Genomic DNA, 16,581 nt, shown 5'->3' on the forward strand with positions numbered 1-16,581 from the left:
GTTTTACTTTGTCAGGATCAACAAAAATCACCGTAATTACAGTCAAGGTTGTAAGTTGGGAGAAGAGTTGTTTACCTACCTGGAATTATAAAGGATGCCAATAAGGTCTTCTGTCCCAGATAGTCACTGTTACTGAAATTCTACCACTAACAAATGATTTTTCCCTGAAGGGGGTCCTTGGGTCAAGGATTTGGCTCAAATAAACTATTGTTTATTAACTATTCATACTAATTATTTCTTTACTTACATCATCAAAGGACATAGGAAAAGTAATAAATTGAGGATCTATGGTAACAATAATAATAGCACTTTAAGGCCTGCGAAAGTATGTGTTACTTCTTCACCTTAAGTTATGCTGCTGGAGTATAAGCACTGGTTGGTTTTCCTATGCTAGACAGATCTCGAGTAGAGTGCTGGCAATAGATTGAGTCTTTCCAAGCATGAACCTTGTTGTTTTTGTTGTGAACCTACCTAAGTACAGAGATGCTCATTACCATTAGGCTAACCACTAGGTGATGCCATGACAACCTATGACAGAAAAAATGTTTAATGACCTTGAGTCTTATATGGCTCTCTTTTACTCCCATGGTGGCAAAGATAATATGGTGTAAAGTAGAGCAGAGAGGGTTGATGATACAATTTTAGACTGTATATAGACATTAATTTAACTTTTTTTTTTTTTTGCTTTTTAGAGAGGGAAAGGTAGGGCAATTGGGGTTAAGTGACTTGCCCAAGGTCACGTGGCTAGTTTTTTGTGTTAAGTGTCTGAGGCCAGATTTGAACTGAGGTCCTCCTGACTCCAGGGCCAGTGCTCTATTCACTGCGCTACCTAGCTGCCCCCATTAATTTAACTTTTGCTAATAGTTAATATGCATTTGCCCAGTGAACTAACATATTACCGGAAGAATTGAACCACATTACTATAGATGTTTTTGCAAGAAACAAAATGAGAGGTCAAACAAAAGAATATGCAGCTAATTGGAAGAATGGCCCCAAAATTCTCCTTAGAGAGGCAAATAAAGGAATTCACAGAATCATAGAATTTCAGAGTTGAAAGACGCCTCAATGAGAAGCTAGTCTAACCTACACACACACACAAAAATAACCCCCTACTACAGCACATCTTACATGTCATCAACCAGACTTTGCTTAAAGAGCTCTAGGGAGGAAGGACTCACTACCTCCCAAGGCAGCCCATTTCACTTTTAGATAGCTAAAATTGCTAGGAAGTTTGTCTTATATCAAATCTAAATTTATCTTTTTGTTGCTTCCACCCATTTTACTTCCTAGGACCAAAAAGAACAAACCTAACCCTTCTTCTACTTGACAGCTTTTCAAATACTTAAGGCTAAATACCCCCAATTTCTTCAACTGCTCTTCCTATGACATGGACTCAAAGTTGTTCACTATCCTGGTTCTCCTTCTCTAGATGTGTGCTCCCCAACTTATTAAAGTCATTCCTAAAATGGGATGTTTTGAAAGTGAATAGAATACTTCAGATGTGGTCAGACCAGGGCAGAGTACAGTGGAACTATCAATACCTTCTTCCTGGAAGCTCTGCCTCTCAAGAAAACCCGAGATGGAATTAACTTTCTTCACTTCCATTTGATGATGATGATGATGTAACTAGCATTCATTTAGAGCTTAAAGGTTTTCAAAGTACTTTGTGTATGTTATGTCATTTGATCCTTGAAGCAACCCCATAATGTATGGATTATTATTACACAGAGGCTGGAACTGGGGCCTTTAACCATCAAGAAGAAACCCTTTGAGATAAGCTCAATGGCCTGAGCACCTGAGGCCTGAACTCCACTCTGGCCAGGCTCCTCCCTCTCTTTTGGCACTGATCCAACCTGGAATTTGTGTTTGCATGAAACACCCGGCTCTGGGTTTCTGAATTTAATTTTGTTGCTATTTTGAAAGGCTATCTAACTAAAAGTAACTGTAATGATTTGTAATGATTAAAAAAAAAAAACAATAGCAGCTAGGTGGCACCTAGAGAGAATTCTGGGACTGAAGTCAGGAAGACCTGAGTTCAAATTCAGCCTCAGACACTTACCATCTGTGTGACCCTGAGCAAGTCACTTCACTTCTGTTTGCCTCAGATTCCTCATCTGTAAAATGGGGATAGTAATAGCACCTCCTTCCCAGAGTTGTTGTGAGGGTCAAATGAAATAATAATTGTAAGAGATATCATTTTATAGGTAAGAAAAAGGAAGTTGACAAAGGTTAAGTGACTTGCCCAGGGTCAAAAAGCTAGTAAAAGTATGAGGCAAGATTTAAACCCAAGTAATCTTGACTCCAAGTCTAGCTCTCTATCTATTCTGCTGCCTCACATCATATTGATGACTCCTTTTGAGCTTTTAGTTTACTAAAATTTCCAAATCTTTCCCCAGATATACTATATTTATCTATGTTTACTCAATCTTGTACTGATGAGGTCAATTTCTTGAACCCAAGTGTAACACTTTACATTTAACTCTATTAAATGTCATCTCATTAGATTCAGCCCAATTTTTAAGCCTGTCAAGATCATTTGGAATCCTGATTGTCATCCAGTGTATTAGCTATCCCTTCTAGCTTTGTATCATCTGCAAATTTGATAAATAGACCATTTATGCTTTTATCCAAGTTGACAGAGTTGGCTTCATTGAACACCCAGAGGGGAAAAAGAAACATCATTTCATGGCACACTTGGTCATTTCATTTTACACTGCTCATAATAAGCATGGGCAAAAATACCACCATGAATATAATTGAAGCTTATGTGCCAACATCTGTTGGGAAAGGATGAAAAATTAGAAAAATTCTGTGAAAAAAATAGAAAAAAATAATCAAGTCAATGTATGTTTTGATTCTCAGTGACTTCCATGGGAAGATGGTGGGGGGACAGATAGTATGTTAGAAAATATGCTTCAAGTTTAAGACACTAAGGAGACCAAGGGCATTTGGACTATTAGAAATCTCATATCTGAATATCAGGAATGTTTTCTTCAAGAAGAGAGTCTTCTACTTCTAGACACCAAATGGCAGACAACGCCAGTGCTGCAGGAGGTGCAGGAGGCCCTGGGGTCGGAGGCCAGGGAGGCTTCCTTGGTGGCTTCAGCAGTTAAGGCCGTGGCCGTGGCCACAGGTCCCAGAGAGGAAAGGCCAAAGACAAGGAGTGGGTTCCTGTCACTAAGCTGGGCTGGCTAATCAAGGACATGAAGATCAAGTCTTTGGAAGAGATCTATTTTTTCTCGCTTCCTATCAAGGAGTCTGAGATCATAGATTTATTTCTGGGGTCTTCACTGAAAGATGAGGTTCTGAACATGCCTGTTCACAAACAAACTAGAGCTGGACAATATACCAGGTTCAAAGCTTTTGTGGCCATTGGTGACTACAATGGCCATGTTGTTCTGGGTGTCAAGTGCTCCAAGGAAGTGGCCACAGCTATTTGTGGTGCTATCATTCTGGCCAAACTTTCCATCGTTCCTGTGAGACATGGCTACTGGGGGAACAAGATTGGCAAGCCTCACACAGTACCCTGCAAGGTCACTGGGCAATGTGGGTCTGTTCTGGTGTGCCTAATCCCCACCCCTAGAGGTACTGGCATTGAGTCAGCTCCTATGCCTAAGAAGTTCCTGATGATGGCTGGAATTGATGACTGCTACACTTCTGCAAGAGGCTGTACTGCCACTCTGGGCAACTTCCCTAAAGCTACCTTTGATGCCATCTCCAAAACATACAGCTGTCTAACCCCAGACCTGTGGAAGGAGACTGTGTTCACTAAGTCTCCTTATCAGGAATTCACCGACCATCTTTTGAAGACTCACACTCTAGTGCCTGTCCAGAGGACCCAGGCAGCTGCTGTGGCAAACACATAGATGTTATTTTATAAGCAAATAAATTGAACTATGCCTGCTAAGAAAAAAAAAAAGAAGAGAGTCTGGCACTAAGTGCTGTGAGCACTGAATAACATCACAAAAATGAGCTTAACTACATCTCAACTGACAGGAAATGATTGATTATTGAAAAGGGTGTAATTTCAAAATCAGCTGTCTATGCATAAACAGATCGTTGACTATTTAAAGTAGAGGTTAAAATCAACCCCAGGTTAAAAGACGAAGGTAAGAAGAAATGAAATGCATTTCCAACAGTTCCAATTCAACGTATTCAAATGAACCCATGATGACAAAAATTATTGCCACTTCCTACAGAAGTTTTTTCAGTATAAGGCAGTTGCCACAAAAAGTAGTCTAAAGGAGCCCAGAAACTTCTTTAGTCAGCAAACATTTGCTCTCCTTCCCAAACAAAGCCCAGGGCAACACCTGTTTAAAGTGTGGGTTCATTTGTTCATTTCACTAAGGAGGAGAATGATGGATTATAAGTAGTATTACTTCATAAAACTTTTTTTTTATAAATCAGTGGAGGTAAAAACAAGTCAGCAGAAATATTTTTGTGATGCTTGACTAAGCCACATAATCTCAAGACTATTCATAGAGGAAATTGGCAGAACAACAAAAAGACATAAACTGAAATAGAATTGTCAGAATTTCTTTAATGATCTGAATTCAACATCAGGGTCAATGAAAGGACCACACCTGAACTGCTTTACTTACCCCACACATCCCAACAGTTGCTAAATTTTGTCATTTCTATTTTCATAGCAATTCCTTCTCTCATATGGCTACAACCAGGCCTGCATCCAAGGATGTGCTGGAACTTTCTCAAATCTGAGAGCCAACTGTTAAATTTTTGATGTGAACATTTACACCTCAGAAATCTGCAAATCCTATGAATCAGGGTTGATTTTTTTGTTTAGATGATTGTCTAGACTTAAAAAATGATGGAGAAAATGGTAATAAAGCAGATTAAACTTAAAATTTTGTCACATGTTTATTTCTTTTCTTTTTTTTCTTTAGAGCTGGTTGTTTAAAATTTACCAGCATACTGCTGCCCATATCACCTCTTGTCTGGAATATTTCAATGTCCTTCTAGCTTATTTCCCTACCTCAAGTCTCTTTCCACTTCAATCTGTACTCTGTCAGCTGCTAAGGTGATTTTTCTAAAGTGTCACTCACTATTCATTAAGGTCTAGAGACTCCCTGTAAACTCCAAGATCAAATATAAAGTCTTTCTTACTCCTTTCTCCCTTTGAAACCTACTGGCAGTTCCTTGAACATAACATTCCATCTTTCATCAATGTATTTTCTTTGCCTCTGTTTCTCTGGTTTCCTTCAAGACTGCTAGAGACCTTTTACAGTCTCCCCATATATTAATGTGTTTCACTTTCCATCTATTCTGTGTAGATCTTCTATGAATTTAGTTATTTACATGTCTCCTCAATTAGAATGTGAGCTCCTTGAGGGCAGGGAAGTTTTCTTTCTGCCTTTGTATCCTCAGTGCTATCCACTGCAATATCCACTATCAGCACAGTGCTTGATATGTAGTAAAAACTTAATAAATGCTTGTTGGCTGACATTAATAGCAACTGATCCACATGCCTACTTTCTGTTCTTTATGAAATATTGATTAGAATGACCTATATGGATCAAGGGAATCTTTGATTAAAACATTGGAAGAGAGCAATCAGACTTAAACATTTTCTACAGCTAAGCACATCTTTACAGGCATGTAACTGAAAGATAAAGAGAATATGAGATGAGAGTGTGTATTTACCATTGATTACTAAAACCAAACAAAAAAACAATAAATTTTTTTACTTGTCAGGCAAAACTCAGCCTTACAGACTTTTCCTTATTAGAAATCTCTGCTGCATGTTAATACCATACAAGATTTCTTAATAAAAGCAATTACAGCAATAACCAAATTAAATAACTCTCTGATTATCAATGTTAATGAAAGCATGATGTAAGAAGACATACATTGTTGTTGAAGTTGTCTCCTACTATCATGGCAGGGCATTCCTTACAAATGGTGACATGTTCTAGATGACCCTGTTGGGAAATGACATTTTACCAAATGCCTAAAGCTCCAGAATGTCATGGATCTACTCAATAAGATACATGATTACTCAAAAGAGATTAAGCCAACAATAATTTACTACAGTATGTGACACATATTAAATGCCTAATAAATGCTCGTTGACTGATCTACTGAATATGTAGAGGATAAACTAAATGGATGAAGGAGTGTCTATTGTCCAGACCATGGCATGCAGTTGCAAGGCCAATTCATTGAATTAGCCCATCTCTTTATTGATCTGGGAGCGGCTGGTTGCATTTGGGAAAATGTGCTGAGATTTTGGGGATCTCAAGATCCTCCTTAGCACAGAAACCAGTCTTTTAAATATGAATGTTTACCTGTTGATACTGTATAGTTTTTTTTACTTTTTGTGGATTTTGAGTACCACAAAATTTGTGATTTTGTGAATTTTGGAGTACCAGGCTTTAAAGAATCTAAATTTGGGATGACTGTGTTAAAACATGACTGGAGCAATGCATTTCATAACGTCTGGTTTATAGCACCAGCAAATGTCGTTCTTCTCTGTAGAAAATGAATTGATGTTGCTTGCTAGAAAGTATCAGGGAGAATTTTACCTCCTTCAAGCCAAGCTCCTATTGTCCTGTTGTTTTTTCCTTAAAAAAATTGTTATTCTGAATCTGACAGCCACCAACAAACATGAGCATTTCCATATACAAAGGATGTAAAAAGAGGATTTTATGTGAACGTGTGAATCTCTCTCAACTTGTTTCCTTTTTAAAAGCATATAATAAAAATTTAGCAGGTAGGTTTCAAAGCTCTTCCACTTGTCTGCATCTCTATCCTCACTTCCTTCTGCTCTTTTCTTGGCATTTTAAAAATTGTTTCATTGATGCTCTTTTGTTTCTTCTCAGTTTAGAGGAGGTATCACTATCACTAACCTCCTCCCCTAAATTCCACCTGCCATTTTTAACTGTCCCTTATAAACATAGTCCACCACAGTCACCGTCACCTGCTGATCAACTGCCCCTGACAGAACAGGCAAGTAATGTATTCCGGGAGCCAGCAGGTGGCATTTGCTAGGTGGTTCAAACCATCAACTCTACTTCCCCTTGGGCCATGGTGAGCACATCCCATGAGACACAGCCTAAGAGTATTGGGAATAGCAATGCCCCCCAGGCCACCAGAGCAGCCAGGCCTTTAAACTCCTTATAGAGGCAGGCAGCCCTTCAATAGCTTCTGTATGTGCAGCTATACTTGACCTCCCCAGAAGACACGGCCAGTGAAGAACTGAAAAAGAAAATTCTCACCATCAAATTCCATGCATGACACTACAAGTGGTTCAGCATCAATAACAGTTATAGTTTTGTCAATGTTAACAGCAAAAAAAAAAAGCCAACAAAACATTGTATTACAATCTGTTTTGCCACTATACCCTAAGATCCATTGGGCCTTTCCCTTTGGTTGACAGCTTAAACCTCTTATATGTGTTCTCTCCCCCTAAAAAAATGTGAATTCTTTGACAGGAGACCTGCTTGGCTTTTCTATTTCTATCCCCATTGCTTTGCACATAGTAAGTGCAAGTATAAATTCTTTTTCATTTATTCATGGTCAAACAAAACAAATCTATGTACTGGCCATGTCTGAAATTATGTCTCATTCTACACCTCTTGTCCATCACCACACTGGCAGAAGGTGGCAAGAATGCTTCATCATTGGCCCCTAAAGTCATGGGTGGTCCAAACAGTTCAAGTTCACAAGTCTTTCAAAGTTGCTTTTCTTTACAATTTTAAAGTTATTGTAGAAATTGTTCTCCTGGTTTTGCTGTCTTCACTCTGCCTCAGTTCGTACAAGTCTCTCCTGGTTTCTCTGAATCCATCCCTTTTGTCATGTTGTATAGTGCAAGAATGTTCCAATCCATTTATATACTATGGTTTGTTTAACTCTACTCTTACTGATGGACAGATATCCCCTTAGTTACCAGTTCTTTGCTACAACAAAAAGTGCTTCTGTAAATATTTTGGTACATATTTGGTACATTCCCTTGTATTGCTTCCTTTTAGTTAATTGGCCTTCTGTGATTAATTCTTTTTAATGTATAAATTTCTCTCTCCCTCTAATTCAAGGTCCAGTGCCAAAACTAGGGAAGGTCCCAATTTGTTAAGCAATTGGCATGCATTGCTTGGTAAATCAACATGCTTGGAAGCTTGAATCTTTGTTTCCTCAGTCATTTTACCCATCACACCTTCAGATTTTGGTGTTTTAGCCTTTTACTTTATTTACCGTCACTTGATCTTTGACCCCTCCCCTTCCAGTAGTGCCTCCTTGAGTTAGTAAATTTGAACACTGGCCTGGGCCTGTATCACTGCCCTGAGTAATCTCTAAGGGAAGAAGATTGACTCTAGCAGGATTTCAAGTACCCTTTCCATTGGATCTGATGCTCTGTTTCACCTAGCTTGTGGTTCTGAGGAATATATATATGTAGCATATTTTTTGGCCCTACTCAATTTATTCATCATTCTTCCTCCTTTCCATTGTGTGTCTGGACAGAATCAATAACTGCCATTTCTTTCAGGGTTGAGGAAGTTTAGATACAATCAATGTCTTGGGAAATCCCAATAGCAGGGCCCTGAGCATTGTAAAGTAGCATATAGTCACTCCTAGGTGGTACTAGGGTTGACTGGGAACAAGGATGCAGAAGGAAAGCTCTAAGTATCAAAGTTCTCCAGAATCGATTCATGGGGTTTTTATTTTGTGTCTACTTCTCTTGTCAATTCAGCTTATAGCTTTTATATTTGGAATGCAATTCATTTCTTTTGAGGTGTGGGGGTTGAGAAAGTTTGCAGGAAGTGACTTTTCTGCCATCTTTGTGGTCATCATTATGGCTGTAGTCTATTACCAATAGAGACCTATGTGCAAGAAATAAAGGATATTGTTGAGGACATGTATAAGTGGAAAAGGAGTTAGACTGGTCCTGAACCAAGAAGGAAGGATAGCAAATGGATAGACTGAGTGATAGTACTACAAAATAGTGACATTGCTAGAGGAAGGCCTCTAGGACATCGAGAAAATCATGGGTGAGAGAGATATGGAAGACTATGGTAGAAGAGTACAAATGATATGAAGACTCATACATGTTGTGATCCATACTAATGGAAGAAATACCCACTGTCATTGATGAGATCCATCCCCTGAAGTGTTAAAGTGCTTAGTAAGGGGGAAAAAGCTCTCAAAAAACGAACATAGATATGATAGTGCTTATGCTGCCCTCACAGAAGGACCTGTCTATCTCTGCCTCAAGGGCTCACTTTAGGTACAATATTAACAAGCAGAGTTTTCTATCTTCCCTGCAAAGATTAGCAATAGCAGATCAGAAGGACAGTGGCTCCAGAGGGTTGTCACAGGTGGGATTGGTTTTTTTTAAAAGATGAATGACCATTTGTTAGGCATGCTGCAGAGGGAATTTCGAAAAAATCTGGTCTCCTGATCTGGGACTGTGAACTTTAGAAAAACAAATTTATAACCATATTTCAGTAGAATTGGTTTCCTTTTTTGTCCTACGTATTCTATTTTATGCAATTAAAAGTGAGGTTGTGAGAAGAGGTCCTTTGGTTTCCCCAGATTGCTTTAGGGGTCCGTAACACAAAAATGTTTGATAACCTCCATTCTAGATTATCTCTGAGGCCCCTTCCAGTTCTGAAATTCCGTACTTCTTGGAAAAAGAAAGGACCATGGGAAGAACTGGGCTGCTCTTCAGCACCGTTAAGTCTCTGGAGAGACAACTACAGAGAAGTAGCAACACAAAAAGCCCAGGGAAGCGTTGAGCCAGCCACAACTCCTGAAAGCTGCCAGTACTTTTTCTCCCACAGTCCAGCAACACAGAGACAGTCTCTTATCTAGGCCTTTGCAGTTGATTCACACCCCACCCACATTCCCTCCCAGAAGTGGAAAAAGATGACTTATAGAAGAAATACTGTAGGTGTTTGGGGATGTTCAGGGTCAAAAGTAAGGACAGCTGTGTCCTGGATACAATTGTCTGCAGTTTTGTGGGCCTATTTTATAGATGATGGGACATGCTCTAAATTATGGTGTTAGGCATTGTGGGAGAAATTGGCCTGGAGTGTTTTTGATAGTAGAGTTAGGATGGCAATTTGGTGACAAAGTGTGTTTGAGTGGATGCCATTCACTGAGACTTAGTGACATTGAGTGGCACAGCAAGGGGGTAGAACTGTGTTCTAAGTGCTAGTGACCAACCTTTCCCTCCAGCTCCATGTGGCAATTCAAGAGTTGGAAAGCCAAATATGAGAAGAAGCCCAGCCAGATTCCCTACTACCCAGTATTAGTTGCATGTTGAATTCCTGAGCTCCCTAGAGTGTCCTCAGGAGAAGAGAGCTTAGCAAGCATATGGCAACCCAAAGCCCAGGGGGTCAGTGAAAGCATGATGCCTACAAGTGGCAGAATCATAATTAGGGTAGTAGAGAGAGGGACAGTGATAGAGAGAAACTAGCTTGGGGCTTTGTGGGGAGAACAATGGAGAGGTGTGAATATGGCTTCCAATATGTTAAGTTTGTGATGACGGTGAATACATCAAGCAGGTGGTTGGAAATACAAGGCTGGAACTCCATAGAGAGGCTTACCCTGATCTGTAGCGATTTTAAGGGCATTTTGTTCATGAATAGTAGTCTCTATGCCTTGGTCAAGGGCATGAGAGTTAAAATAGTAGAGATGTTAAAAATGCTATGGTACCCTTTACCAGATCACTGAATAGCTAATAGCCAGGCTGAAGAGATGCTTGCATATTTACAGTTTTCAGAGAATTATAGAGCTTGAGAGCTGCAAGGAATCATAGAGATCACCTAACCCACTCCTCACATTTTACAGATGTGGAAACTGAGGCCTGGAGAGGCCAAATGATCTGTCCAACGTGAAATAGCTAGTGACAACGCCAAGATGAGAAAGCCAGATCTCCTGAGTCATGGTCCTTCTATTACATAACTCGGTATTTGTTAAGTCCTCATTCCTTCTCTAGCTGCCCTTCCCTCACCCCAATCAGCTAGTAACTAAATCTTCACAATTTAGCAGAACAAACACATGTCTCTGGTTCTCTGTGTATCCTGTTTATACTTGTAAGCTTATTTCACCTTTCTGGGCAGATCAGTAAAGTAACCTCTAGGAAAAGACTTCTTGGGTTTACCTGCATTAATTTATTGGTTATAGAGGCCATGTGTTGTTCCACTCAGCTGTTTTCCCCTGTGCTGAATCATTCAGATCAGTAATTTCATTTCCTTTAAAAAGATAGCGATATTCAGACTTCACACAAATGCTGTACTATTATTAGAAATGCTAACAAAATCACAGCTGTGTCTGAATAGTAACTTTTTGATTATGAAATGGAAATACTTCTTAAAACTTTTATCAGCCTCTGAAGCAACTTTACCTTGGGCCATTTTTTAGTCTCCATATTGTTTAGACCCCCAATTTTCTTTTGGGGGCAGATTGTGTTAAAATATGGTATGCCTTTTAAAGTAATGAGGTCAGTGTCTTTTGCCTCTTCCCATATGTTTCTCATCTACCAGGCTTATACCTAGAGGGGTGGGGAATCTGCAGCCTCAAGGTCACATGTGACTCTCTAAGTCCTCAAGTGCAGCCCTTTGACTGAATCCAAACTTCACAGAACAAATTCCCTTAATAAAGGATTTGTTCTGTAAACCTTGGACTCAGTCAAAAGGCCACACCCAAGGATCTAGAAGGCCACATGTGGCCTTCAGCCCACAGGTTCCCCACCACTGAGTCCTAGACTATATGACCTATAAGGTTCTTTCCAGTTCTAAGATCGTATGTACCTGAAAGAGGGACAACAAAACATTCCCCTGTATCCTGCCTCTGCTAGAGCTGTTGGAAGTTTAGCCAATTCCACTTTAGAATAGTATAAATAGTATTTGTTCAGAGGTGTCTATACTGTGTTGCTGTGTAAATGAGACTATAGGGCTGTGACATTATCCATGGGTACTGATCAAGAGAGAAATACTATGAAGGAGAAATAGCTTGGGAAGAAGAAAGAGCATCTATATACCAGGCACTGTGCTAAGTGCTTAAGAAATATTATCTCGAAGCACCCACTTTTGAAAAGGGACGGGATCAAAGTAGAGAATAGAACAAGTGGGAGGTGGTATAGGAGGGAGGGAAATATGGTCAGTCTTTTACAGTATATCTACTATGTTATTGTTTTGCATTAGCCACACATGTACAACCTATACTGAACTGCTTATCTTCCCAGTAAGAGTGGGTGACAAGGGAGGAAGGGAATGAATCTGGAATTGAAAGTTTTAAAATCAAATATTCAAATATATGTATATATATATGTGTGTATATATATACTATTATTAATACCATCTTACATGTAATTGGGAAATAAGATATACAGGTACTGAGACATAGAGATCCACTGGAAAAGTCGAAAGGGGTATGGGAGAAAATATGGGAGAGAGCAGATTGGAGGAGGGGATACCCTGTGGGACTGCTATTTGGGGCGTGGTGGGTAGGGGAAAAACGAGGAGAAAATTTGTGACTCAAAATCTGGCAGAAACGAATGATGTAAATCAGAAGTTAATAAAGCATTTAAAAAATTTTTAAAAAGAATTATCATCTCATTTTATCCTCACAACAACCCTCAGAGGTAATCCCCATTTTGTGGTCTGAAGCAGACAGAGTTTAAATGACTTATTCAGGGTCTGGTAGCTACTAAGTATCTGAGCTCAGGTCATCTTGACTCCAGTCTCAGTGTTCTAAGCCCCATGCCACTCAGCTGTTAGGCGACTGACTCAGAAGATGAAAAAACCCACCTGGAGCTCAACACAGTTATAGTCATAGGAGCATACTTTAATAGAATGTAAGTTCCTTGAGGGAAGGGCCCCTTGGTTTTCCCCTTTGTATCTCCATCACCCAACATAGAGTGAGCACAGTAAGTGCTTAATTGAATTGGATTGAAAGCATGCTCTCTAACTTATACCAAGGACAACATAAAGAAAATCTCAGAGGAATGAAATTCTTTCTTTTTCTTTTTCTTTCTTTCTTCCTTCCTTTCTTCCTTCCTTCCTTCCTTCCTTCCTTCCTTCCTTCCTTCCTTCCTTCCTTCCTTCCTTCCTTCCTTCCTTCCTTCCTTCCTTCCTTCCTTTCTTTCTTTTTCTTTTTCTCACTCTTTCTCTTTTTTTCTTTCTTTCTTTCTCCTATTCATCCAAATGGGAGCAAAATAAGGGGGAAAAAACCTTTCTCTGCATTTTGGCTTGAAATTTCTTCATAAATAGGACAATCTTAAAATGTTTTCTTAACATGATGTTGCACTCTTATTCTGGTGCTTGCCAGGATGTGGGAGTTGACACTTCCAAATGCAGTTTTATCTACCCAAAATAATGCCTTCTTTCTGCCTCCTGTGAGATGTGACAAGGTCACAAGACATCCAGGACCACAAACTTCAATATTTTAGCAATTTTATTCTCCGCACCAAAATCACCAAAAATCCTCTTTCATTCAAGCAACCTCCTTCCCCCCCACCTCCCACCCTCCAAAAACAAAGCACAACCAAACAGTTCTGATGGCTTTGGATACCCTTGGCAGTTAAGCTTGTACTGGCTTATGTGTTATATTGACAATGAAAAGCAGCCTTTATGTAAGACTATTGAACTGGGAAATTGAAAGTGGGCACCAATAACCCATTAATTCTCAACAGAGTCAATTCCCCAATTCAGTCTATTCCCTGGTGATGTAAGTAAGGAACAGAAGGCAGTTCTGTTCAATACCATAGGTCAGGAAACCCAGGTTTCCAAGCATGATGGGGGAAAGGATCCTCCTATGCTCTCCTCCTATACTTTCGACTCATATTCTCCAAGGAGAGGAGAGCTATTGGATGATAACTAGAAGAAACTGTTGGATCAAGTGAAGTTTTTTGTAAGGATGGGGAGATATATTTGTCTTTGAAGGCAACAGAGAAGAATCCAGTAGATAAGGGGAGCATAAGAGTTTTAAATTTGATCCATAGGGAGTCTCTGAGGAGATGGAAAGTTTTAACAGCTATTTGTAAAGACATTGAATTTTAACTACAATCTGTTTTCTTATCATAACTGCAGAGAAACTGTAAGAGGACAGAAATAAGCAATTCCCTGAGCAGTGTGAGTCTTACCTTTACATTTTGAATAATGGGACTCCTGAGAGATTTTGACTACTGTTTAAAGAAGCCAAATAGTAGAACTCTGCTTCAGAAATGAGAAGCAAGGAGTAAAAATGATGTTGAGGTCACTCTAGCTATATTCTTTCTCACAACTCAAATACTGTAAATAATAATATCTTTATGTTATCATTTGTTACCTAGTTAATATATTGTATAGCCAGTAACTTTGATATTTACTCAAGCCTAGGAAATTAGGGATTTTGATAGAGAAAGAGAGATGAGTAACTAATTATGGGAAAAATAGGTTTCCCCACTTTATTAAATAAGTATCTTTGAAAACAAAGCAGAAAAATGGTGTCCTACATTTTGAACATTTGTAAATGGGGGAGAATACTCAGGAATACAGAGAACTGGTTAAATCTTTTAGATCTTTCTGGCAGGAGTCAGAACTTCAGGCACACACCTTATCACCCTCCTTCATCCAGTTGCTTCCTTGAAAGGCTCAGAAATCTCTTCAAGATTAAGGATAACAACAAGGAAGAGGCCTCCTGGTGAGAGATGTTACCTGGTTCTGTCACCTTCAAATGGACCTGTATCCTGGAGCCCCAAGTAAAACACCTACAGGCACCCTTGTGTGATGTCAGGGACTTCCTGCCATGACTAAGTCAGCCCTGGGCATAGAGCTGAAGGAGGCATTTGGGTCCTGGGAGAAGCAGGCAGGATCCTTGTAGTGTTGGAGGGTCACCTTTCACCCATCCCCAGCAGACGAGTTAGCCTAAAATGTTTACGTGAGTAAGCTCTCCCACCTGTAGGTCAAAGAATTGGCATCCTTACCGTAACGTTTGCCTTTATATTCGCTACTGAGTATTTTTAAACATCCAAATGCTGTGCCAAAGTCGTTTGTGCTCATATTAGAGAGTCGAAAAGATTTCTGCAATTTTAGTATCATTATGAAAAACATAAAATATGTCTGATTATAGATGCAAATGTACTTTTACAGGCGCAATTGCTCCAGGCTTTTTAATTAAATAAATTAGTGGAGAAAGTTAGTTTCAGATAATCAACACTGCCCTGCTTTCATTAGTTCCATTGTGTGTAAATCACTATTTAAAGTGGCTGAATACCCAGTGCTTCAGGGATCTTCCCCAGAGACACAAATTTCAATTCTTCTATACCCTAGAAGATGATCTTTGAGAGTTGCAGCCCACCTGCTATGGAGTTTCTCTGGAACTTAGCTCTGATAGCAGACACAGGAGTCACTAGTGGGCTTGTGCCTGTGACTTTTCCAGCTTGGAGAGACCTGCTAGAGATTGGGGTCAATTGGCATTGCCTTCAAGAACTCTCAATCTCACCTCCGTGACATAATAGGTATCAAAGTAGGGATGGCATCAATGTAGAAAGTACTAAGTAAAAAGATAAAACATTTCCCTTCAAAATCTTCCCCTTCAAGGGCACACACAAATGGGTCTTCCGATAGACCAACATTCTTCAATTACCTATGGAAGTAGTACATGAAGGATGAGCTTATATTACATCAGGAAGGAAAGCAGACACTAAAACACTAAACCTTTAAATATGGAATGTATAAGGGCAAGTCACTTAACCCCAATTGCCCTCCAAAAAGCAAAAATAAACACCAAAAAATCACACAAAAAAACCTAAATATGGAATGTATTACTAAAGGGATGTTATATTGTCTCTGCTGAGGTTTAGGAGTGCTGGTACCCAGCTGATATATTAATGAAAAAGAAATATATGTGTGTGATTTTCTAAGTTAACATGTGGCCCACAGGGATCCTTATATATACACTTTCATGACTTCCATTTCCATTTGAGTTGTACATCACTGGACTAGTTGCCTTTTTAAGGTATCTTTTATCTCAATTACTCTTATTCAAAGCCCTCAAACAATCATGAGATTTAAAACTGGAAGGGTCTTAGGTCTCACTATGTCATCCTCTCCTTCCGCATAAATTTCAGTGGCTCCCTATTTTGTAACCTGGACCTTTCCCACCTTTCCAATCTGCTTATACTATACGCATTTTGTGATCTAGCAGCACTGCTGTTCTTTGAAAACAACACATTCATCTTCTGACTCTGTGCCTTGACATTAGCTGCCCCCACTCCTACCCCAGACCTGGAATGCACTGCCTCCTCACCTCTGCTGCTTAGAAGATTCAGTTCAAATTCCACCTTGTGGAGGAAGTCTCTCCCAATCTCCCCCATTGCTAATATTTTTTCAGCTCAGGTTGTTTTCAAACTATTCCACATATATCTTATACAAAGGGGGCGACACTTAAACCTTACTCACATCTAAATTGGTTAAAAAGGGGGACTCTGTGTGTGTAGATAGATATATAGATATAGACAGACAGACAGACAGATAGATAGATAGATAGATAGATAGATAGATAGATAGATAGATAGATAGATAGATAGATAGGCAGATAGATAGATAGATAGATAGATAGATAGATAGATAGATAGATAGA

The 16,581-nt window shown here is 39.4% G+C and overlaps 1 pseudogene; it reads left to right on the forward strand.

Annotated features, from left to right (window-relative positions):
* Nucleotides 1–3,026: 3,026 nt before the first annotated feature.
* Nucleotides 3,027–3,889, forward strand: LOC138155027 (small ribosomal subunit protein uS5 pseudogene; annotated as a pseudogene).
* Nucleotides 3,890–16,581: the final 12,692 nt, after the last annotated feature.

This window comes from Petaurus breviceps, unplaced genomic scaffold (assembly GCF_028583685.1).
Source record: "Petaurus breviceps papuanus isolate PSGF00001 unplaced genomic scaffold, PetGlider_PUasm1.0 91133, whole genome shotgun sequence".
Taxonomy (NCBI): Eukaryota; Metazoa; Chordata; class Mammalia; order Diprotodontia; family Petauridae; genus Petaurus; species Petaurus breviceps.